Source organism: Mesoplodon bidens (genome assembly GCF_964165515.1).
Source record: "Mesoplodon bidens genome assembly, chromosome: 4".
Classification (NCBI taxonomy): domain Eukaryota; kingdom Metazoa; phylum Chordata; class Mammalia; order Artiodactyla; family Ziphiidae; genus Mesoplodon; species Mesoplodon bidens.
The window spans coordinates 165,576,360-165,603,317 of record NC_138160.1 but is presented as its reverse complement, the minus strand read 5'-3'; positions in this window follow the sequence as shown (position 1 = coordinate 165,603,317).

The window sequence follows — 26,958 nt, the reverse complement described above, 5'->3', positions numbered from 1 at the left end:
GATCTTTTAGTTTTCTTTGAGATTTACTAAATAGGATTGCCCAAGCAAAAGATACACCATAAAGAAAGCCTTCAAAGGAAAGATTGTGATATAAAACCCACTCTGAATTTAAAGCACCTAGTTATAAACAACAAGTTCAACCTCAATTTTTAAAAGGTCCAATATTTTAAATCATATTATTTTATTAATTCTGAATTGTTTACTGAGCCTGACTATATCTTTTACACTGTGGGGATATTGAATAACTTAAGGGATTTGTAATTATATAGTAAGAACAAAGCCTCCACACGATAACACACTGGAATAATAAGATGAGTTGGTATATAGTTACAGAAATGAATGCAACAGATAAATTACTGGATTTAGTGGATTTTTAAGCTCCAAATGAATACTACCTTTTCAGTTGAGTACACTATTCTAATAAATAGCCATTTCATGTTGTGGCTAGACAATCATGATCTCTCTGTATTTAATAAATAAATATCAATTCAGCATACAGTTTGTTCAGACAGTGTGTCATGAGATCAGACTAAACTGATGAACAAGTGGGGGAAAAAAAGACATAATTTTAGCTCTTTCAGAGCTTATACAGTGGTGGGAGATACACAGGAGAAAATAAGTAATTGTAATACAGTGTGATAAATAATGTGAGGGAGTAAATCAGTGGCCACAAAATGCTGAGAAGGAAGCCAGTAACTCAAGCTTGGATGGTCAGGACTGAAAGTTGAATAGGAATTCACCAAATAAAGAGGGGAGGCTAGGAATGTTCTGGTAGAGAAAGTAACATACAACAAATGTCCAACGGTGGAGAAATAGAGAGGAAGGGAAAGAAGGAGGGGAAGAGAGAGGAAAATTATCAGTGGCTTATTAAATAAATGAAAGAAATCAATGATGGTTATGATGGAGTCAGAGAAGAAGTGTAAAAAGAAATGAGAGTGAAAGAAAAGGCAAGAATTATAACAAGCAACACACACACAACACACACACACACACAATGTTTAATCAGGACAAAAGCGTTTCCAAATGGCTGACAACCTATCTGAAATTTGTGTTCACCAAAACCAACAGAGCATCCTATGCTTTTTTTTTTTTTTTTTTTTTTTTTTGAGGCAGTCTATTCTTTAGAAGAATGCTGTAGGGACAATGAAGGGGCATAAAGGCAGTGGGAATTCCTTCTGGTCATATCTACTCAAAAATAAGAGCCCTCTGTGGAGTAGTCTACAGAATGGCTGCATCATACCTTCCCCACACCTTACTTTTGTTTCTACAACATGAGTTACACACCAGACACTATGAACGACTCAGTTCATATGTTGTTAATAGATGCGTTTTGTTTTAACCACACAGTGATTTCTATTTTTCTTTTCCAGTGAGCATTTAAAAGTTTTGAAATTGTCATTAAAAAAAAATTCATATTCCCAGTGTCTTTTAAGAAACCTGAAGCTCTGGCAACACTGGGCTTTCATTTCCTGGTGAAAGAAATTGGCTGGAGCCATATAAAAGCATCCCCTGTAGGTAGGACAGGCAAACATTAATTTTTACCCAGCCTCTGTACATCTTTGAAATGTTAACCCAGAGTGTAACTTCCATGGCTATTAACCTTTCTACTGGCTTCCTTTGGGTCTTACTATGTCTCCTGGGATGCTAGCTTAGTATCCTTTTTCACTCTGCTTGGAACCACATTTTACTTTTTGGCTATGTTTCTGTCAGTCTTTTTTGGATTTGAATCCGTAGGCCTTCTTTCCCATATATTGCCCCAGTGGACAGGTCCTCACATAGTCTATTACCATTTGTAGAATGTCAAATAATAAAACTCTTCTCCAAAATCTCTAAGAGCTGGCCATTCCACTGAGAATGAAAGCCAAATCCCCCATTGTCCCACAAGGATCAATGGTAATGTTTCTGAACAAATCACCAAACTGTGGCCTCTCACCTACTGTGCTCCAGCCCATTCAGTGGTTTAACAAATGTCAAAATTACAGTATCTAGGTTGAAACAAAGGGAGTGAGGCAACAAATAATAAAAAAAAGGGAAAGACTGTTTTTGGAAATTGAACATGTATCACTTCATCTAGAGCACCTCTTCCAAGCTGACCCCATGGAATGCCAGCCCACTTTACATCAAACATTCTCATTCTGTACTTACATATTTCAGTGGAAAAAAAGCTAACGAGAGATTGTCATCTGCCCCAGATTCTTGGCATTTGCATGACTTCCTACAACTAGCAGTGAGCTAGAATTGCTGTCCACTCAGTTGCCTAGTTATGTGCTAAAACAAAAAGAGGAAAGCAAAAAGAATGCAATTTGGGCAGTAGTAGTCCTCAAACCCAGCATTTTAGCCTATATTTCCCAAATGATAGTCAAACAATCACAGTAATTTAACATGTTATATTCTTTTTTTTTTTTAAAGAAGATGTTGGGGGTAGGAGTTTATGAATTAACTTATTTATTTTTGCTGTGTTGGGTCTTCATTTCTGTGTGAGGGCTTTCTCTAGTTGTGGCAAGCGGGGGCCACTCTTCATCGTGGTGCGTGGGCCTCTCACTATCGTGGCCTCTCATGTTGCGGAGCACAGGCTCCAGACGCACAGGCTCAGTAGTTGTGGCTCACAGGCCTAGTTTCTCCGCGGCATGTGGGATCCTCCCAGACCAGGGCTCGAACCCATGTCCCCTGCATTAGCAGGCAGATTCTCAACCACTGCGACACCAGGGAAGCCCCAACATGTTATATTCTTGATTCTGGTGGGCAGAAAGTGATTATGAAAGAAAATAAGGTATATTGTGCTGTTTGATAGTGCATTTCAGCAAAGAAGCACCACCAACTGACAGTAGTCAGGCAGGGGAGAGCAATTAGGCAGAAATTGCCCAGAATGGGCCTGAGCTTAATGAAGGTAGAAAGGTGAAGATCACTTGTGGTTTGTTTGATCAGCGCAATGCAAGTTCAGAGTACAGAATGTACAATTTAGGAAGTAGAAAGTGTTAGTGAGCCCCACATACTAAATGATCACTTTTAAATCTAAAGAGAGATTGCTTGTGACATGGGAGAGCAGGAGACCAGTTCAAGTACTGGGGACTCTCTTCTGTGGCAAACCACACACACTGAGTGGATTGAGTGACATACAGTGAAGAAACAGGTTATGATCTGTAAGATGATGGCCTCCTTCTTAGGAAAACATATAGAACAGGTTTCGAAGAATATGATTACTCTATATAAAGTGAAATAACTCAGGAAGCAAGGCCAGGGAATGGGAACATGTCTTGAGTGAGAAAGTGACTCCATAAGATGGAAGTTTTTTTATAAAAGGTTAAAACTGTACGGGAAAATAAGGGTTAGAAAGATAGGTGACAACAGTAGTACCTCACTTTGTATAGGACTCTGCTGCTTGAGCAGGATTTACGGATAATGAATAAACCATCTCAGTTGTTTAATGAGGTGACATGGTGGATTGGAAGGAGAATTTGAACTCATCCACATAGATTTTCATTAGATTTGACACTTACTAACAATGACACCTCAGTCCTACTGTTTAAAATCTCTGACTCTTGGTTTTCTTATCTTTACGATGGGGATAATACACCAAACATATGGCTCATTGAAGTGAGAAATAAATGAGATGATATTTGAACCATGTAAACTACCTAAGGCTGTGCCCAGTACATGCTAAGTTGTCATTAAGTATTGGCTCTCTTCTTTGCTCTCTTGGCTCATAAAATAATAAATGGTCTGCTGCTAACAGATTATTTCTTTTCAAGTCAAGGTAATAAAGGTCAACCTAGAGGAAATAGAGATGTTGTAAAGACATAAAACAAAAAGCTTATAACATTCTGACTGTTTATTATAGAGCATTTAACTTTTTAACATTTTCAAATAACTTCCATTTAATTTTCACATTTTTTTACTTATAAAAAGTATTTTTTTAATATTTATTTTTATTTGGTTGCATGGGGTCTTAGTTGCAGCAGGCAGGCTCCTTAGTTGTGGCAGGCAGCCTCCTTAGTTGCAGTACATGGGCTCCTTAGTTGTGGCTCCTGGGCTCCTTAGTTGCAGCTCACCAGCTCCTTAGTGCGGCACATGGCCTCCTTAGTTGCGGCATGCAAACTCTTAGTTGTGGCATGCATGTGGGGTCCAGTTCCCTTACCAGGGATTGAACCCAGGCCCCCTGCATTGGGAGCACGGAGTCTTAACCACTGTGCCACTAGGCACAGTCCCTAAAAAAGTATTTTTAGAGTTACGTATTTTACACACTATACTTTTTTTTTTTTTTTCTTTTTGGCGGTATGCGGGCCTCTCACTGTTGTGGCCTCTCCCGTTGCGGAGCACAGGCTCCGGACGCGCAGGCCCAGCGGCCATGGCTCACGGGCCCAGCCGCTCCGCGGCATATGGGATCCTCCCAGACCGGGGCACGAACCCGTATCCCCTGCATCGGCAGGCGGACTCTCAACCACTGCGCCACCAGGGAAGCCCCACACTATACATTTTAAAGACTGTCCAGTAATAAAATAAAATCACATTGCTTCAATTACCATTTAAATTAATTTCTTATAAACCCATTGTATTCAAATCATTTTTTCCTTACCTCTTATTTTTTCTTACCTATTCCATTTTCTTCTTTTCTGTAGTACATTTAATAATTCTGTGATACTGTGATTTTATGATAAGAAATATATATTTGTCTTTGTCACATTGGTTGCACAGAGCTCCTAAAACCCTTGGAATTTCCTAAGTGATAAAGGTGTCTTCATATTCATAACAAACCCCTTTTAACCACACCTGAGTTTTTGTTAATTAGATCACTTTTGGAAAGACCCTAAGGATGAAGGCTGGTTGTCATAGAACCAAACACATGATTGAGGGTTAGAACTTTCAATCCCACCTCTGTGACCTTGGGGAGGGGAGAGGGGCTGGAGGTCAAATCAGTTGCTAATGGCCAATGATTTAAGTAATCATGCCTATGTCATGAAGCTTCCATAAAATCCCAGAAGGACAGGGTTTGGTAGAGAGTCAGAGAGAGAGGCAAGTGGAGAGAATGGGAGATCTAGGGCCCTTCCCCATACCTTGTCCTATGCACTTCTTCCATCTGGCTTTTCCTGAGTTATATCCTTTTATAATAAATCAGCATCTAGTAAGCAAAATATTTCTCTAGGTTCTGTGAGTTGTTCTAGCAAATTAATTGAACCCAAGGAGCGGGTCACTGGAACCTCTAATCTGTAGCCAGTGGGTCAGCAGCACAGGTGACCACCTGGACTTGTGATTGATGTCTGTAGTGGGGGATGGAAGGGGTCCTGTGGGACTGAGCCCTTAACCAGTAGGTTCTGATGCCATCTCCAGTTAGATAGTCTCAGAATCAAGTCAATTGTATGGTACCCAGCTAGTGTCACAGAATCACTTGGAATGGGGGAAATACCTTCACATAGGAACTGGTCAGAATCAGACCTTCTCTTCCTCTTTTCCCTTTACTCTTATATCATTATTGGTTTCTAAATTAGTTGTAACATTTTTATTCATATTATCTCAATAATTTTAATGTATTATTTCTATTTTCCTTAGTATGGTGAATGTAACAGTAGAAATTAAGACATATTAACTCCTATTATTGTTATCACCTTTTTGCTTTTATTTTTAAATACCTCTCTGTATTAGTTAGTTATCTACTGCTGCACAACAAATTACCCCAGTTTGGCTTGAAACACCAATCATGTATTAGATTACAGTTTCTGTGGGTAAAGAATCCTGACATGTCATAGCTTGATGCCTCTGGCTCAAGGTTTCTCATCAGGTTGCAATTACTCTGCCATGTCAGCTTGGACTTTGGTCTCATCTGAAGTTTCAACTAGGGGTAGGAGAACCTGAGTCTAATCTCACTCTTGTGACTATTGGCAGATCATGTTCCTTTCTCACATGGGCCTCTCCCCAGGACTGGCTCACAGCATGTCAGTTGCCTTCTCGCAGGGCAAGAGTCCAAGAGAGCCAGAGAGGGCACACAAGACAGAACTTATACTCCTTTCATAATCTAATCTTGAAAGTGTTATCCAGTCACATCTGCCATATTTTATTTATAGAAAGAAGCCAATAAATTCAGCCTACACTTAAGGGGGCAGGATTACACAAGGGCATGAATATCCAAAAGCAGTGGTCACTGGGAGCCATCTTAGAGATTGTCTCTTATCTAAAATTTCCTTTTGATATTTACTGCCTTAATTCAGGTCCTCAGTGTCATTGTAAACTCACCACTCATTAGAACTGCACTCTTAATTTTCTTTGAGCCACCTTCTTCACTGCAAAATATATATATTTTAAAAGTGTCTGGGGCTTCCCTGGTGGCGCAGTGGTTGAGAGTCCGCCTGCCGATGCAGGGGACACGGGTTCGTGCCCCGGTCCGGGAAGATCCCACATGCCGCGGAGCAGCTGGGCCCGTGAGCCATGGCCGCTGAGCCTGCGCGTCCGGAGCCTGTGCTCCACAAGGGGAGAAGCCACAACAGTGAGAGGCCCGCATACCACACACACACACACAAAAGTGAAGTCTGTTTGAGTATTTCTAAATTGGGGGAGGGAGAGGTTTCTATTATCTTCAGAATCAGATAATTGTAAAGCCCTAGGGAAGAATTCAAGTTCTTTGAAAATCCATCCTCTGTCTTCCTTTCCAGCTTCATGTCGCTGTCAATGTCTCTACTCCCTGCTTCGGAAACTGTCCTGGGGAGCTAGATGAGCTCAGGAAGTGATGTTGGCTCATAAAATTGCTTTATATATTCTTGTGCTCAAATTGGACCATTGGAAATGTATAGTATAAAAATCCTGATATTCTTCAGATGATAGTTTACTAGACGATTCCTCAAATCTTGGCAAGTGAGTCTACTTCAAACATGTAGGGAAGTCAGTTACCCGGGCATAGCTGTTATTTTACATACCAACTTGTCATATCTTCAAAACAATGCATGCTGCTTTCCAATGTCCTCAGTATTTTCCCAAATTTCCTCCATATCTTTTTTTACACGAAATAGTCTTTCTTTAATGTAACACTGGAACATTTATCATACAGTTATTTCCTAGTATCACTGCTTTTGACTGATTATGAAGTGAAACATTGAGAGACTGGCCTCACATCACACAAGTGAGTGAAAGACACAGAACCACAAAGCAAATGATCTCTTCATGTCTCAAATCCATTCCACCACATAGCACTCTCTTATGTTGCTATAAGCTGCACCTTATATAAAACATGCTAGGATTTGGATAAATGTTTCATTTTCCTCCAACAGTTTTTTGTTGTTTTTTTTAATAAATCAGAGTACAAACACCCAAGATCATAAGTATTCCATTCATTTCTATAAAGATAATAAGATGTCCCAGTTGTGAAATATGCTAAAGTAAAGAGGGATGTTTGAAATTATAAGGCTGAAATTAACTATCAATTTAACTTAGAGCATACTGAATTTAACTCTTAATTTAGCATATAATACATTTTTAATAAGAACAAAAAAAAATTTAAGAGGCAAAATTCTGATTATGTACATACATGGAAAAAAAGCAGCTCAGATAATGAATACATTTATACTATATATTTTTAAATCTCTGGTGATTAATCCCTGTAAGATAATTTATCTCTTGTGAAGTAGTGACACAGTATCACAGATGTTTTCAGTGGATGAAGGTGTGCTGGAAGGTTGTCTATTTTTTTTTTTCAATTTGTTATTGTTTTCATTCTCCATAGGTATTTTTTGATAATTCTATTGGAAAGAAATGTTATTTGCTTGGGCCAACTTACAGCTACCTTGCCAAATAGAACTAGAAAAATTTTTTTAAATTACCTATACTGGTCCTTCCTGTTGCAAATATTGTCCTTTTGACAGTCTTTAGTAATGTGTAGTTGTGCTTGTGAGCCTGCATCTGAATGAATAGAAGCAAAGCTACAGGTAAGTCAGCATGTACAAATGCTGTTTTAACAAAAGGACACATTTTTTTTTTCTACTGGATAGGCCAGAGAAGAACTGCTATCAACATAAAGATGGTAAAAATGTAATGGCATGCAGAGTTATCTCAGAGGGAGTACATACAGTTTTATCTCTCTGTCTCCAGGGGAGTATATGTAAACTAAGCATAAATATTTTTATGTGTGACAGATTTTTAAAGCTAATTGTTAGTTAACCATGGCTCCACAAAAAACCTCTAAGGGGCAATAAACTGCTCCAGTATTACGAGCATTGTAAAATAAAATTTGGCTAGTGTATATAATGGATTCAAAGGGACTTGATGGGAAGTGTAGCACCAATAGCATGTAATATTTGGTTTGGCATGAAAATATTTTAAATATTCATTAGAAGACTAAAAGTTTGGAACAAAAGATGTTCAACTAAAAATAAAAGTTGTATGGTGGTCATCTTTATTAGAGGGAAAAATGAAACTTTCCTTCATTTTGCCAGTTGATAAAATATAAATATATGTGCATGTTTTTAGGGATACTGAGGACAAGATCTCAATTAGCTGAACTGGATTAAGATTAATTTTAAATGTATTGGGAAAAGAGTTTTAAAATACCCAGATAACATAATGGCCCACCTCATAAATCACCAGAAAGAATAAACCTACATTTTCTTGGACTGTGAGTCTTTTGACTGGCAAATAGCTACTCTGAAAGAGAAAATATAAGTGTAAACCACATTTCAATTATTTTTTATTAAAAATTTTGAAAATTACACATTGTTAAATGTCGCATAAAGAAAAATGTATTGTAACCACAGCATTTATTGGATGATACACAGAAGCCTCAATGATGTATTTTCAAAATTATTGGACAATATAGTTCATTACATAGAGCACATCATAGATTCATGGGAAATAAATCATGTCAGTCATTACTATTAAAATTTACTGAATTTAGATAGCAAGGACATTCCCATTTTTGCCTCCCTGTTTTTTATAAATTTGAATTCTATGCAGTATTCTGTACTTCTAAATTGTAGACAATTCATGGTCATTTGAAGACTCTAATTGAATTTTTCTCTGCGCATAAAACAAAAAAGCCTCCCGCAGTTGAGGACTGAAGTTCAAGTGACTAATATTTGTAATAGTTACTATTAATATTTTATTTAAATAGAAGTTGTCAAATTTACAGTTAGAAAGTAAATGGAGTGACTACAACAAAAAAAATCTAGTTGTTTTATAGAAAGTTCTTTGCTGCAGGGTTCAGGGGTGGAATATGAAATTTAATGAGTGTAAATGTCAAGTCATATGTGTGCAGGGAAAGCACAGAGCTAAGTTCAATTTAAATGGCAGTGAATTAGTTAACGGGGGTGAAGAGATAAGGATAAATAACTAGATCCGATGTTTGAATTCTCAGTGCATTATACAGGAACCAAGAAAGCTAATAAGAGGCTGACTTTTACCAAGACCAATATATTATCCCAAGGATATTGTACTCTCTTGTTTCATGGGAATTAGACCAAATCTGGGATGTATAGTGAAGCTTTACTGCTTCATTTTTTTTAGAAATATATAGTGGAGTTAAAAAGTTTTGTGTAGGCACATTAGCTAATTGAGTTTTACATATAACAAAATAATTATTTCTCAGAAATATGCAAATAATTGATTTGATAAGTATTTAAGTTGTTTTTGAAACTGAGCTAGAATAAAAAAATACTGTAAATACATTTTATTAAAAGAGAGATTTCTAAAAACATGAAGCTATATATCCTGGTGATAACAGTTGAGATGTGCTTAACTTCGGTTTCATACAAGCTGTTTTGGAATGTTGCGTGCGTAACTTTCAGCCAAATAAAAACTGGCCTCTTTGAATGTGCCTGTAATATTGATAATTCATTTGAAATGCATCACCCTTCATATGTACTATGCTAATTAACATAGTACCAAAATTTGAATATTTTCTTTTGGTGATTATCTTCCTTATTTTGTGTCTTCTCTAATATGATATATGCTACCAAGTGTCAGAATCTTGTTTTTACCTTATTCACTGCTCTTTCTCAGACTTCTAGAACAGTACTTGGCACCAAGCAGCTGTACAGTAACTATTTGTTGAATGAATGAGTGAATGATTGAATAAATGAATAGAGTCCTGCTCCCATATTGCCCAAGTGTTGATCAATGGTCTAGATTTTCTTTCTTTTTTAAAATTTTAACAGGACAGGTTTAATATAAAAATATTAATGATTTATAGGAAATTAACAAAGATGGAGTGTAAGAAAACACTGTACAAAATGCTAGGGCTGAAGGAGAGTAGTCAAGGAAAGTACAAACTTTGGGAGAGTGAATCCCAAAAGTTAGGATTCAGACTCATTGGAGACAACGTGGTTGCAGCCCATTGTTTGGTGAAGAATTTGGCTGGGTTGTCCCACATCGGAGCTGGTCCATAGTCCCTGCATAGAGGTTGGCTGGGGTGCTGGAGAAATGCTCTGGGAAGTGCCTGCTGAGGGAACTGCTGAGCTAACTGATAAGCAGTAAACTAGAGGTCACCAAGGAGCAAGCTGGGGAGCCACAGGATGTAGATTTTCCTTGTGACAGATTTCCATTGGTAGCACTGTGTGCAGTTATACAAAGCATGCGAGGAAGCAGGCTGCAGTCACTGTGTCCATCTAGGGAATTAGAAATTAGAGTTGAGTTGCAATTTAGGTACCAGCATTTAGATAACCTCAGTTATCTAATCTCAGTTTTCTTGTCTGTACATAGAGCTCTTTTGAGGATTAAATGAAATAACATATACAATGCCTAATATAATATCTGACCATATAGTGGGCCCTCAATTTGATTATTTCTCCCGAGTCCCCTTACATGACCTATTCACAGTTTCAACCAGTAATCAGGAAATTAATTCATGCCCCCATACCATGCTATACCCAATAGCAAAAAAATCAAAGCAACAATTTTAATTCTAAAATAATCCCATTCCTTCTCCATCATCTATGGGAAACACTAGTTTCTTTGACTAAGCAGACAGCAAGAAGCTGCCTGGGGTTACTATTCGGGTTACATCTACTGCTGTTTGCCACCTCTTAATTTTCCAAAACAATCACCTCTAGCTCTGGTCTAATTTGATCTGCAAATCCATCCTTACAGGAATCAAGTAATAAGCTATATTTCTTGTTCTCATTCAGAACATGAAGAAACTGACCCCCCAGAACAGTGAATGTTGGATCAAAAAAAGTAACAGTGGAGAAAAAGTCAAAGTCATCTGAGGGCTGGCTCCATCACTTTGCAAAAAGAATCACCATAAAGTGGAGTGATTTTTCAAGTAGATTTTAAATTTTTCTATTTTTCCAGATATCTGCTTATTTGTTTTATTTTGGTACTACAAATTTTTTTTAATGAAATATTACAAGGAAGTCCGACCTTTGAAACAGTCAGACTGAGTTGTGGTCAAGGTAGGAACATGGATAGAGAGTCCAATCCACTGGACTTTCCCTTCTTGTCTCCTAAAATGGGTCCACTAGGTGAGAGAAAGCAGCTTGCATCTTTAAATAATCCAATTTTCTTTTAAATAATAAAGCTTACTAAAATGCTATAAAATAGATGGAACAAAAAGAACACATGGTCCAACTTCTAGGGCTCCTTGCCTTATTGGGGTTTCCTCTCTTTGAAATCTGCCTCTGTGATAAGTCATACTATCCACTGACTTCAGTATATTGTTAAAGATTGCTAATTTTTTATATTACCTGGGTAGGCTAGAGTGAGATCTACTGTCTTTTTACTGGAGATGCCGAATGCACACTATGAGTACAGCCATGTCTCATAATTTAAACCTCTTTTAAGAACAGAATTGCCCTATAACTGCTTTTGGCCTAAGATGGCATTAATTTTAAATTATTATCTTTTTTAACTTCTGTTGCTCTCCCTCTTTCTGACTGTGTCTGCCTTCTAACTCCCCAAATCAAAACTTAATCCTCTGAATGGAATGCATTACTTAAAACGTGTCTTAGTCCTTAAGTGGTTAAGTTGTACCTTTGGGATCTTACAGCACAATATGTCATCTTATGTCAAGAAAAAAATAATGTCTAATCTTTGACAGAAATGAATTACTTCATATAGGACAGCTACATTTGGTCTGATACTTGTTGTCAGCTTTCACTGGGAGATGAGGAACTAAGAAATAGATTTCATCAAATTCTGAGATGGGAGGAAATGAAATCTTAGCAAAGAAAACAAGTTATGCCTCTGAAATGAATTGTACGAGCAGGAAGATATATCAGGTGAAAAGTGAATGTTAAAATCATTTACCAACAGATGACATAAAACATTTTGGACAGATATTTAAGGGCAGAAAGCCCTGCTATTACCAATTTATAAAATATTCATGTATTCAAGAAAACATGTATTCGTGTATTTAGATCCTAGAGATCTAAATGATCTCTAGATTTGGGAATTGCTTGTAACATTCTCTGGTTTTAGCAGTAACTTGTTTTTTTGTTCATGATACTCCTATTTCTTTCCATGAGCTGCCTATTTGATATGGGTTGAGAAAAAAAAAAGTTTGCAGTGTTTTTTGCAAAGTTTTCAAGCTAATCCTTTAGCTTGAATGTATCTAAAGGAACTTCTCAACACTTCCTTACCTAGATCACTGCAGATTTAAATAAAGGGACCACATGGACTGTCTTGCATCAATAAAGAATGAAACATCACATTTGTCAAAGAAAAAGGGGAGAGGGCCAGATAGCTTAGGGATTAAGGGCAGGCAATGGAACCTTTCAACTCTAAGTCACTTCTCACCATCTGTTTGTGGTAGGTTGACTGTGACAGAAATCATTACTATCTAAAGGCTGTTCAGTTGTCTCCTAGTTGTCACAGACATGGCAGTCTTCATCTGGCTCTTGTTAGACAGATGTCCATATCACACAAAACCTGTCCTGATTAGCAGTCAGTGAAGTTATCCCCTTAGGGCAATGTGAAACTTTCCTACCTCTGCCAACATGGGAGAGAAAATGCTGTTTCAGGTGCTGTCTACAGGCAAAATGTCTTTGATGCTGTATCTTTGTCTTATGCAGGAAGATCATCCCCAGAAGTATCCTGCAACTGTGTTCCATTACTGTTGGTTTGGGGGGGATTCACTAATATAACTTAGCTCTTGATGAATTATTCTATTATAACTAGCAAAATGAAGATATGCGATATGCACATTTGAAGATGAGATTTATAGCCTTGAGATTTGGATTACCTCTAGCCAAAGTTTATTATGATTTATACATTTATTTTTAATGGTTTCATCTCATATTTGTCTGAGGATGAAGGTACCAAAGGGCAGGAGGGATTAAATGCAAGGCCTCAGACCACAAGGAATAAGTTATGCAGAAACTTGCTGAAAGAAAGGTGAAGTAGAATTAACTCTACATCAAAGGTAGTATTTTATTTCTACCACCTAATTGCATTATAACTTTAGGTGGAATTTTTTTTTTTTTTTTTTTTTTTTTGCCATATGCGGGCCTCTCACTGCTGTGGCCTCTCCCGCTGCAGAGCACAGGCTCCGGACATGCAGGCTCAGTGGCCATGGCTCACGGTCCCAGCCGCTCTACGGCATGTGGGATCCCCCCGGACTGGAGCACGAACCCGTGTCCCCTGCACCGGCAGGCGGACTCCCAACCACTGTGCCACCAGGGAAGCCCATAGGTGGAATATTTAACTCTTTTGGATTTCAATTGCTTCAAATGTAAATGGTAATACTAATAACAACTTTCTAAAGTCACTTAGTACTAAGACCTGTGATTCTAGGAAGATGGTCTGCACACCATTTTTCCCCACTTTATACTCTCTTATCACCAACTCTGCTACATAGTCGGAGGATTGGGCTCTTTAGATCGTTACATAAGTGAAGGTGGTAGATGGAGACTTCTCATGATACCTGTTTCAAGCTGGGGAATAGATGTAGGAAAGAATCCTTCTTTATGCCAAAGACATAGACAAAATGTCTATTTTAACCTACCTCAAGCCATGAGGCTACACTAACTTTTTTCATTCTCGAGAGGTAGGGTACACACCTAATCTTTCAGGTTATGCAGATAAGAAGTGAAATCCCTGAGCACTCAAGTGATTTATGAAGCAGCAGGTAAAAGTTAGAAGAGGAAAAAAAAAAAATTTGGTCTCTTGTCTCTCCTTTCAGGATTCTTTCCAAGGGTTTATTGTTGCTCCTGGACCACATACATACACACGTTTGATAGTCACTAGTATGAATATTGGAGAGACTGTATTCTGCTGAAGGTAGAATGTGAAAAAGACAAAAGGGCCCTTTTCTTATTTAGCCCTTGACCTCTGGTGTTCCATTTTCCCAATATTAAGTGCATGAGCAAACTACTTAATGGCAGAAATGTCACTGCCAGAACTTTAAGGAAGTTAATCAATACTGAGCCTCAATCAAAATTTTACCATTATGTTTCCAAACACTGGAGTCCTCATAGAGACTTTTACATATTCACTGAAATGCTTCTAGAGCATAGAGGTCGGGCTCTTTAAATTGTTCAAGTGTTGCCAACCGTCAGCGGGTCCCTGTAGATTATAAACAAGGAACAGAACCACTGTCCTCCTGTCTGATACTTGTTTTCCCAGAAGAGGGCTGGAGCTGCTGGCTGAAATGTCAGAATAAAACAAGACTTGCCTATTTTTAGATTCAGCTCATACAGTTTCCCTCCTCTTTAATCATACATCAAGACTTTAAACCAGCCACGTTTTGAGAGGCCCCAAATTAAGGAGAGCTGTAGTCAATAACTATGGAAGACCCTTTAATGGAAATATTGTAATATATTGTAACATAATGTGTTGTTAGTTTTTGTTTGTTTATTATAGAAACATGCAATTGTGTTGTTGTTATTTTGGGCTTTGTTTTTGGCTGTCCCAACCAGTGTATGTGATTAGATCCTTGGTCATAAAAGTGAGCATAATGCCAAGGATTCCACAAGGAATTAAAACAAATAAAAATCTAATAGAAAGAAAACTATAAGATGTCAGTGTCCTAACCAGAAACTTCATCTCAAGAAATATCTGTGCCTCCTCCATCCTATCACACAATCAGAGAAAATGTAAGGAAAGGAAGTACTACCAATTTCTAGCTCCAAAGACAAGCATGTTGAATAGTAGAGAATAAGAATTGGGATAGCTTCAATGCATTGAGGAAATAATGAAATCATAGTAATATCTCTTATGTTGGGTAGATAATGATTTGGTGAAAATTTAAGCAGAGGTGAGAGTTTGAGCTAGAGGCATAGATAAAGTAGGTTCTCTGTTCATTCATTCAGCAAATATTTATTGATGCCTTCTATGTGCTAAGATCTGCTCTACATCCTGGGCATGAAGTAGTGAGCAAATGGTTATGGAGATTGCATTCTAATGGGGGAAAAATAGATAATAACCCCCAAAATGTATACATCAGACAGTGTTAACTTCTATGAGGGTTAAGGGCTGATGGTAGTAGTTGTAGCTCAGAAAGCATAATTACAGAAGTGCTGTCGGGTATGCAATATCTGGCAGAGGCCTAAACGAAGCCAGAGAGTGAACCATGTAGATATATCTGGGAAAGTGTTGAAGGCAGTGGAATAGCACATGCAAAGGCACTGAAGTGGGGATATACTTGTTGTATTTCAGGAAGAATACAGAGAGCGGTAGGCACAGTGAGTCATAAGGAAAATGGCAGGACATGATGTCAGAGGTGGGAGGGGAGGCAGAACCTGCAATACTTTAGAGGTTATAACAAGTATTTTGGGTTTTACTAAGAGTAAGGTGGGAGAGTTTTACACCATTTTAAACTTTTAAGCAAGGAGATGCGTGATCAGATTTGTCTTTCAAGAGGATCATTCTGTCTATTTTGTGAGACTAGATTGCTGGGCTCCTAGGATAGAAAGCAGGGAGACCAGTACAGAAATACACTAATCTCAGTCAAAGTTGTAGGTGGTTTTGACTAGGTGGTAGCAGTGAGAGTGGGTAGATGAAGCTTGATTCTGGGTATTTTTAAAAGGCGATCTGACTGGCTTGGTGATGGATTGAATGTGAGGTGTGAGAAGAAAGAATCAAGGATGATACCAAGGCTTTTGGCACAAGGAAGTGGTAAGGTGGGCTTGCCATTTACCAAGTTAGAGATGATTGCAAAAGAAAGCAGTTTGGAGATAGGTTTAGGTGAACCAAGATTTCAAGTTCAGACAACTTAAATTTGAGATCCTATTAGACATCCCAGTAGAGATATCAAATCAGCGGCCAGTTATATGAATTGAGTTCAAAGGTCGAGTTAAGGCTCGTTTTGTAAATTGGTGAGTCATCAACCGATAGGTGAATTTAAAGCTGTGAATCTGAGTGAGTTCACCTAAGCAGTAAGCAAGATGGTAGACTGAATGAAGTTATTTAATAAAAAATTCAAAAATAATAGGTTACCTTAAGGTCATTTTATGCCCTTTGATTCTTTTAAATCTAATACAAATTAGTCTTTATCATCAGTTTGAGATCTATTTATAATACATTCTAGGCTTAAGGTCTTGAGAATCATCTCTATGGTTTATCAAACTTCAGACAGTGAGTTATAGCACTGTTATCTGGACTTTACAGAGACCTGGTTAGGACATTTTTCACTTAGTCTTGAGTACACAAATAGAACATTGTCTTCTGTCCATTGTTCTTAACCCCCCTTTCAGTTGTGTGACATTCTTTCATCCATTCTCATAAGATTGCTTATCAGATAGTACACTGCCTTTACAGTGAAATACTGATTAGTTTGTGGGAATATTTTCTAAAGTTGATAAATCAATGTACAGAAAATACAACATCTCATTTCAAAAGAAAGTTAGCTGTCTAAGCCAATGTTTTTCAAAGCACATTCCAAATAACATTCATTCTCAAGGATTTAATTCTAGAAAATATTATGTTAAACAGGTTTCTATACTGCAGGACTTCTCAGGGCCTTTAATAAATGAATGAGCCTTGAGACTGCAGAACGTCAGAGAAGCTATATGTATTTTTGTTGTCTCTAATTTGTTTTTGAATCTTTTTTTAAAATACTGGTCATAGGTCTAGTGTCATGAGGAATAAGCTCGCTTAGTCAGTGGCCAAAATGCATAGCATTAACTAGTCAGTATTCTTTGATTTTGGACAGTACAAGTGATAAATATCTCTACAAGCAGTAGCAAAGAATGGACATTATGCTTTACATGAATTATTGCATTTATACATATAAGGTACATACCCAAATTCTCCTCATGTTACAAATGCAGGTACAGAAGTACAAGAACAAGAAGTAGCAGCTTGCCCAAGGCCACAGCGCTAACTGATGTTAAGTGCTGCAGTTCAAACCCAGAGCCTTACTTTTCAGAGCCAGGTCGCCAAATCAGTGGTTCTCAAAGTGTGGCTCCTGGACCAGAAGTATTAGTATCATCTGGGAACTTATTAGAAATGCAAATTAAGGTCCATGAGTCAGCAATTCTGGAGGTGGAGTCCCATACTCTGTACTTTAGCAAACCTTCCAGGTAATTCTAATACACACAGCAGTATGAGAACCACTGGCTTAACGCAGTGCAATAAACTGAAATAATACTTGTGTATGGTAGTGAGGTTTAAGAAGGTGACTAGGTTAAAAGGAAATAATCTCCTATCTGTTCTAAACTAGAGGTCTCAGCTTTTATTATAAATCAGAAACACCCATGGTATTCCTAAAACACAAGATGACCCTGAATATCCTTAGGTAAGAGCAGGTATAAAAGTTTATACCAGTTGATCTTGATGCATCTCCAGAACTGGGATGTGTAGAAATCAGTGGGGGGGAGAGGTATAGTTATTTGCTATTCTATATCACTGCTCCCCAAATTTGATGTGCTTAAAAAATACCCAGGGGATATTGTTAATATGTAGATCCTGGTCCAGGATCTGAGAATGGGTCCTGAGATATCCTACACTTTTTTCTGTCAAGCTCCCAGTTGATGGTGATCCTGTTGGTCTGAAGAAACACATATTGAATAGCAAAGACTTAATTTACCCTTTGAATTTCTCATTTTCTCAAACATTACTTTATATTTAATAACTATAAAATTAAAAGCTTGAATTTATTTAGAAAATCTCTCTAGAGGAATTCTAAGTACTCTGGGCACAATGCATTAGTATTTCCTTTATTGCCTTTCTCTGTTACATGATTGCTAACCAACCATCTTAGGCTGCCTGGGACAGGTTTAGAAAGTGGATGTGGGAGTTTCAGTGCTAAACTGAGTAAATCCTAAACAAACTGGATAAGTTTATCCTCCTACAAGGGATGATATAGAGGAACCCTATCCTAATCTAGAAATACATTCTAGTCAAGTGACTACTCCTAGCGTTACCCTTCTATGTAGGGGGACAAGGGAGTGGATTGGGTTTGCAGAAGCACATTGCCCAATGATCTTTGATGATCTCACATCAGTCTAAGATTCTCAGACTGACTGGCAGAACCATGATTTTAACGCAAGCAACCTGTCTCTCGAACCCTCTGTCTTACCCACTGTGGTAGACCAACTATTCCTCTAATGCCCTAAACTTAAGTTTTCCCCTGCGGCTCAGGTGTGTTAATAATTCAACTTTTATTTCTATTAGTTTTTCATCTTTTAAAATTATAGTTTGGATTTTTTACATATTTTTTAAAATAAATAGAGAAAATATTTGGTATATGTGCATACACATAAAATACTATTGGGATATGTGATGTAAAAATGTATGGAGACTATCACCTGTGAAAAATATATCTATATGTATTTGCTGGATAAAATAAAAGTATAAGAACTCCTACTTTCCCATGCAGCCACACTGTCCTATTAAAAATTCTTTTTTTTAAGAGCAAAGTTTCTTCTCATATATCCTTGAGTCCTTTTAAGATCAGTATAGCTTACTACTGAAAGACTATGCCTGGTTAAAATCCATCCTATTCCTTCTAGGGCTCTCTTTTGGAAATGCTTTTATTAGCTTTGCCTAAATTCTACATGTCACTCAAATGCCAAGCTCATACATTAGTGCATCTTAATATCAAACTTAAAGTATTAGAAATAGAATTAGTTCAAGGGAGTTCTAGGCTATTTTATTTTTAAATACTTAGTTAAAATACTTAGTTAAAATGGTTTTATATTGATATCACATCTTTATAAGCTCTTAAGACATTCTTAAGAATTTTAGTAACACAGAATGAGTTTCAAGTCCTACTCACAGAATCGAGATTTGAAATGACCCCAATAGGAGATAAAACTCTTAAATGTATAAATAAATAAATAAATATATAGAAATACATATTTCAACATGTATTTCCATATATATATATCATTATATATATTTTATATATGCTAGAAACATTTTAGAAAAAAATTGTCATGAATTCCTTATTCTTCACAATCCAGATTCTATTTATTGTTCCAGTCCTTTTCTACCAATACATCAAGGCCTTATTTGATCCACTTGAAAACACATATAGTAAATTTAAGCAAGCTAAAATATTGAGAGTATCCTAAAATGGACTTTCAATTAAGTTCTCTATTTTTTTCCATGCAGATGATAAAAATTACATTATTCAGTATGGCTATTTTTTTTTTTTTTTTTGTGGTACGAGGGCCTCTCACTGCTGTGGCCTCTCCCGTTGCAGAGCACAGGCTCCAGACACGCAGGCTCAGCGGCCATGGCCCACGGGCCCAACCGTGGCATGTGGGATCTTCCCGGACCAGGGCACGAACCCGTGTCCCCTGCATCAGCAGGCGGACTCCCAACCACTGCACCACCAGGGAAGCCCAGTATGGCCATTTTTAAAAGTTCCTTTAAACATTCTTCACTTAACCAAATAGTAGGACAGTTCCACTAGAATAATTTTCAATGCTGGGTTAAAATGCTTTTCTAGAAAATTAGGGCCTTTCTACTCAACAACAGCAAAAACAACAATAGTACTTGTGTCCTTAAAAGGCGCTATGCTGTGTATTTGGCATGGATTTTCTTAATTACTATTCATAACAAAGCAATGTTCCTCTCAGCCTGACCACATTCTTCTTGACACTTTTGCTGGTTTTAGCCTCTGTGACACCCCCATTCCCTGAAAGCAACATCTTAATCTCCTTTGCAGGTTTCTTCCCTCTCCTCTACCCAAACTTGTAATTCTAGGATTCCTAAAGCTTATCCCATGTAGTTGATTGAATAGTGCCCCAGAGTGATAGGTCCAAATCCTAACCTATGAATGTGAATTTATTGTACTTGGAAATAGGGTCTTTGGAGATGTAATTAAGTTAAGAATTTCAGATTGAGATCACCCTGGACATAGGATGGGTGCTAAGTTCAATAATGGTTGCTCTTGTAAGAGAAAGGGGAGAGATTTGAGACACAGAGAGCAAAAGATCATGTGAAGACAGAGGCACAGGTTGAAGCTATATTGCCACAAGCCAGGGAATGCCAAGAACCACCAGAAGCTGGGAGAGGCAAGAAGTGATTCTCCTTTAGAGTCTTCAGAGGGAGGACGGCCATGCCAGTACCTTGCCCTTTGATTTTTGGCCTCCAGAAGAGAATTCTGTGAGTGAATAAATGTCTCTTGTTTTAGGCTACCCAGTTTGTCGTAATTGGTTATGAGAACCTTAGGAAACTAATATACCCGTGTCTCTTCTTTTCTCGCTCTTTCTTTTTTTCCCTAGCTTCTCTGACCTTATGTGCCAAATATAAGCTGAGGAATCAGAAGTTCTACTTAGAGTATAAGTCCCTTGTATGTGCCCAAGATGTCTATCTGCTTTGTGTTTCTACTCGGCTGTCTTCTTAGCACTCCACAATGATATGTTCCCAAACGCTCTTGATTATTAACCCCCCAAAAAGAAAAGTCAGGTTTTTTTCTGAGTCGTATTTATGTCAGTTTGTGTCAACATCTCCCCAAGCTTCTAGAGAAACCTAGAATCATTCTTTAATTTGTTCTGTTTTCATTGCTACCACCCCACCTCCTGTATCTAATCTATCAGCACTCCTATGATTTATAACTTATCCCTCAAATCAATCAATTTCTCCTAATCTCCATTATCCTACACATGTGTTCATTTTTTACTGCAACTTCATTCCCTTGTTGATTCCTCTGGTTCCTTGTCTCCCTTAGAAGCTCTTTTCCACACAGGAACCAAAGAAATTATTAAAACCATATAAATCAGATTACATCTGCTTAAGATCATGAAATGGCTTTCTTTTGCACTTCTTAGAAAATGAATAATCCCTACCATGGTCTGTGAGGGCCCAGAGAGCAAGGCCTTGCTCATATTTGTGTTCTCATTTGTATCTCCCAATCCAGGTAGGACTATGCTTTGACCTGCTGGTTTCCACAGAGCACTTATCACAATATGCGTTCACATGCTTCCATTTATTTGTTATCATTTTCTACTCCCTAAACAGTAAGCTCATGAAGGTTAACACTGTGTCTTTTTTCTTCACCAATAAATTCTTGGGATTGAAAACAGTGCCTAGTACTCTATAATAATTTCAAATGGAGGAAAGAATGAAAAAGATACATATATCCTTGATATATCTATTTGTCAGGTTCTCATACAGGCATTTAATTCCAGAACTTAAAAAACATAGCATAATGTTCTTGGAAGCTGCCTACCTACAATCATTAATCGTTATTTTTTATTAGCATTTGATACTTATTGAACACTTACTTTGTTCCAAGTACTATGCCTAGCTCTTTGTCTACATAATCCCATTTAACCCCTACAATAACTCAGTGAGGTAAGTATTCAAATCACATCCTTCTACAGATGAGAACTGTTATTCTCAGAAAGGTTAAGAGACTTGTCCACAATCACACAGCTAGTACCGGGCAAAATCAGGTCTGTGGTAGCAGAGTCCACTTTCATAACAACTGAGTAATCTGCCAAGAAACTACTTCAAAGCTTCAGCAGTCCTTTCAAAGCTCTCTTGTTAATGACTGATTTTCATAACATCCAAGGACAAACCATATTCTAAATTAGATAAGAACACAAAGTCCTAATATTATTAGAACACTTCCCTGGGAGTCTTAGGGTAGGAGCTGATGAGTGTACTTTCTTGGAATTGTTTTGTTAAATGAAGTTAGCCTTTGAAATATATTGTCTTGATTATCATTTAAATACAGATGTAATCATAGATTTTATTAGGTGGACATATATACATACATTTCTGAAAATTGATACGCATGAAATACTTCAAGCCCTAATAACCAAAGTAAAAATATCAAAGTTTGGATTCAGCCAAATTATTTAATTGCTGTAAGTCTCAAATTGATTTTCGTTATATAATTGTGTTGATGTGATATTTACTCAGCTCATGTGTTTTGGTTAATTTTGTTTGTCAATTTGGCTAGGCTATGGTACTCATTTGTCTGGTCAAACACCAGTCTAGATGTTGCTGTGAAGGTAGTTTTTAAGTGTGATTAACATTTAAATCAGTAGACTTTGGTAAAGCAGATTACTCTCCATAACATGGGTGGGCCTCTTCTAATCAGCTGAAGACCTTAAGAGAAAAAAAATGAGGTCCCCAAAGGAAGAAAGGATGCTGCCTGCAAACTGCCTTTGGTCTCAAAACTGCAGCATTCATTTTTCCCTAGGTTTCTAACCTGCTTGCCTGACCTGCAGATCTCAGACTCAGGTGATCCAGTTCCTCAAAATAAATTTTTCTTTCTGTATATCCATACATCCTATTGGTTCTGTTTCTCTGGAGAACTCTAGCATGCCATATAACACATATATGAAGGAAAAGCTTCTAACAGTTTTACTTCTCTTTTTATTTCATTTGTTAAAGCAGTCACAACGGTGGAGTGAGTTTCAAGGAGAGGAGAAATAGAATTCACCTCTTGACAGGGAATGTCAAGGTTCTGGGAGAGGATGGAAACTCCCAAACTGGCAATATTGCCAATGTCATTTTTGCAAAATACAACCTGATATGCATCATGTGTCCTGCTTTGCGATTCTTTTTACTATTATTAAACCAAATCCTTCCATCTTTTTCTCGTTTTCAAGGAAAATTCCACCTCCTCTGTGAAGATTTCATTGATTAGTACTTTCCCTTTTTGACATCATTTATTGCTTATCACTAGTCATTTGGCATTTAAATACCATCTAATACATTATACTCTGTAGCCAAAGGTCACAGTAGTAAAAAAGAAAAAACAAAAAAACATGGACTCTGGAATTAAGAATTAGGTTCAAACCCACCTCTGTTATATCTTAGTGGGACAATTGGCAAATGAATTATTCTCTCTGAGCCTTGGTTTTTCTTGTCTATAAAATAGGAGAATGATAACATCTCCCCCATGCTATTAAAAATAAATGAGAGAACATTTATAAAGAGTCTTTCATGATTTTACCTAACATTTGTTAATCACTTTCTATATGTGAGGTTTGCTGCTCTATTCATTATATGATTCAAGACACATGACATCATATAACCATTTGAAATCTGTGTTGTTAATATGGCTTGGTCAAGATACATAATCTTTGAACAACATAAAAGCTGAACTTTGAGTTCCTAAGTTATGGTTCATTATTTTTTCACCAGATCATGATGTCTTCCTCTTTTGTGCCTACTATTATGTCTATCCATTGTAACTGACTGACTTGTTAAATTAATGAATATTCAATTTTTTCAGCTTTACTGAGAATTATTGACAATTAAAATGGTAAGATATTTAAATTATGCATCATGGTGATTTGATATACATATAAATTGTGAAAGGATTTCCACCATCTAGTTCATTAACATATCTATCACCATATGTATATTTTATTAGAACATTAAGTTTTCCTCTCTTAGCAAATGTCAGTTATATAATACAGTATTATCAACTATAGTCACCATGTTTTACATTAGATCCTCAGACCTTATTCATCTTATAGCTAAAAGTTTTTATCCTTTTATCAAAGATAAAGGATATATATATATATATGTGTATATATACACACACACACACACACACACACACACATATATATATATAATTTTTTTAAGTTCTACAAATAAGTGGTACCATGCAGCATTCGTCTTTCTCTGTCTGGCTCATTTCACTTAACATAATGCCCTCGAATTTCATACATATTATCACAAATATCAGGATTTTCTTTTTTCTCAGGGCTGAATAATATCCCATTGTGTATATACACCACACATTCTTTATGCATTCATTCATTGATAGACACTTAGGTCATTTCCATATCTTGGCTATTGTGAATCATACTGCAGTGAACATGTGAGTGTAGATATCTCTTTGATATCCTATTTTCATTTTCTTTGGATACATATACCCAGAAGTGAAATTACTGGATCATATGGTAGTTCTGTTTTTTTAAATTTTTTCAGGAACCTCCACGTTATTTTCCATAGTGGCTGCACCAATTTACATTTCCACCAAGAGTGCACAAGTTTTCCCTTTTCTCCACATCCTTGCCAACGCTTGCTATTTTTTGTCTTTTTGATGACAGCCATTCTAATAGCTATTAGGTAATATCTCATTGTGGTTTTGATTTGCATTTCCCTGATGAATAGTGATGTTGAGCACCTTTTCATGTACCTGTTGGCTGTTTGGATGTCTTCTTTGGAAAAATATGTATTAGGTTCTTCTTTCAGTTTTTTAAATTGGATTTTGGGGGGTTTTTGTTGTTGTTATTGAGTTGTGTGAGTTCTTTCAAGTCCAATTAATGAGGAATTACAATTCATATTGATCATACAGTCACACAAAGAGTATGACTTTGTATATATTTCAAATTCCAATAGGGGATTTAGAGGAATCTTAGAAACCTTGCTGATCTAAAGACTTGGTAAAGTTCATGAAATGAAACCAACTGTGTATTGTTGACATGTCTGGTGTCCCCAAGGATCTTTAGTAATGAACATCATTCACTCCAATCTTGTCAGTTACTAATACATGATATCCTAGGATTATATTAGATTTATAGACTTACAGACTAAAACTTTTGTATTTGTTTTAAATAATATCTTTGCAGCAGACATCTATACACACTGTGGTTGTTGTGCATTTAAATTAAACAGCAAAATATGTGGTACAAACAGAAGTTTTTAAGAACATGGTGGTGATGGGAATTTTTAAGCAGTTATCTCTAATTTTGCTTGCTCTGCTGAGCTGGATCCTAGAGCTTTGAAAGAAGACTGAATTAGTCAGTATTCCAAAGTGCTGAAAAGAATTTTGACATTTGAGCAAATGATGGTATGACTTGCAATTTTTTCAACATAGCTGGACTTTAGGTATGTCATATGTGAAATGTATACATTACACAGATGGCTTCTAAGGATCCTCAAAGTTCTCAAATTTAATATTATAGATAATCTTTGACTACAGTCTAAGTAAAACTCCTCATTTTCTTTGCTCAATGTGATATTTTCAAATACATGAAATGAGCTGTTAATGCATACAAACAGTGGGACTTATTAAAGCAAAATTATAAATCAAGTCTATCTTAAAAAATAATTCAAAAACTGCCAAAATTGGTACCACATTCCCATAACAGAAACTAATTGGAATGGAGTACTGGCTCCCCTGCTATGGAAAGGCTGTGTCTTGGCCAGGTTAATGCTAGACGAGTTGTACTCATTAACTATTTTGTCCCTGCATTAATATGAGTTTGAGTCTCCAGTTCAGAGCAAACCATAGTCTTTCCTTTCTCATATCATCCTAAGAAAATATGTCTACCATAACATGGTGTATAATGTCATAATATTGAACTTCAGAAATATAGACCTCTTTTTTTAGCATATCCAAATGTGGGTGTAGGAAATACACTGGTAGAATTACATTGCTAGTTTAGAGCCATAGAATATCAACTAAAATTATTTCCCTAATTGGGACTTCCCTGGTGGTCCAGTGGTTGAGACTTCGCCTTCCAGTGCAGGGGGCGTGGGTTCAATCCCTGGTTGGAGAGCTAAGATCCCACATGCCTCACGGCCAAAAAACCAAAACATAAAACAGAAGCAATATTGTAACAAACTCAATAAAGACTTTAAAAATGGTCCACATCAAAAAAAATCTTATAAAAATTATTTCCCTAATTCAGTTAAGTGAAATAATAGTAGAAAAGTAGTAGTATGGACGTCTTCTAATAATATGGCAGACTAGATAATCAGAGAAGTCCTTTTATAATAAAATATCTAGATCTTACCTGGGAATGGAAATGACAACATATGTGATTAGTATATTGCTGGGCTTGCACAAAGTAATGGAAAACTTTATTGGCCCTCTCTACCATACATCTACAAAAAAAATCATAAATCTTAAAACAGATTCATGAAGATATGATAGGTTTAATCTGAGGAAGCATGCCTAAAGCAGTGCAGATTTCAGAGAACAAACTCTTTGTCTTCCAGCAAGGTGGGACAGTTGAAACAGAGACTATTTCTTTAGGCAGGTATCCTCAAGGTATACTCATGGAGTACCAAGAAAATAACACTCATTGATTTCCAGCTGAAGTAAGCACAAAGCTCATCTAGAAGAAAGCATTACTTTTTAGGTCTTTAGGATACCTGAAAATAAGGTCAAGCAAATGTAAGATCACCACTTAAGACCATTAAATACCCAAAGGAGCAATGTCCATGAATGGGAGTGAATAGACATAATTAAACTACAAATTTGTATTCCCAAGGAATTATAATATTGGATTTATAAGACATAAAACCCTAAAATACCTTATATAAAATGCTTTGAAAAGCAATAGTGTCCAAAATGAGAAAACAATAAAGGTTGTCAGAAAATGAGATTCCCTTGAAAATGGAAAACATAAATAAAATACAAATCTAGATGAAAAATAAAATATTTGAAAATAAAAAGTATATAGGGTAAATGAGAGATTAGACATAAGTGAAGTGGGATTTTAGATAATTGGAAGACAGATCTAAGGGAATTTCCCAAAATCTATCCAGAGAGAAAAGGAGAGCAAAAATTGAAAAAGAAAAAAAAAAAAAAATATATATATATATATATATGGAGGAAAAAATGAAAGGTCTCAAAGATATCTAACCAGAATCCTATAAATAGAGAAGAAAAAA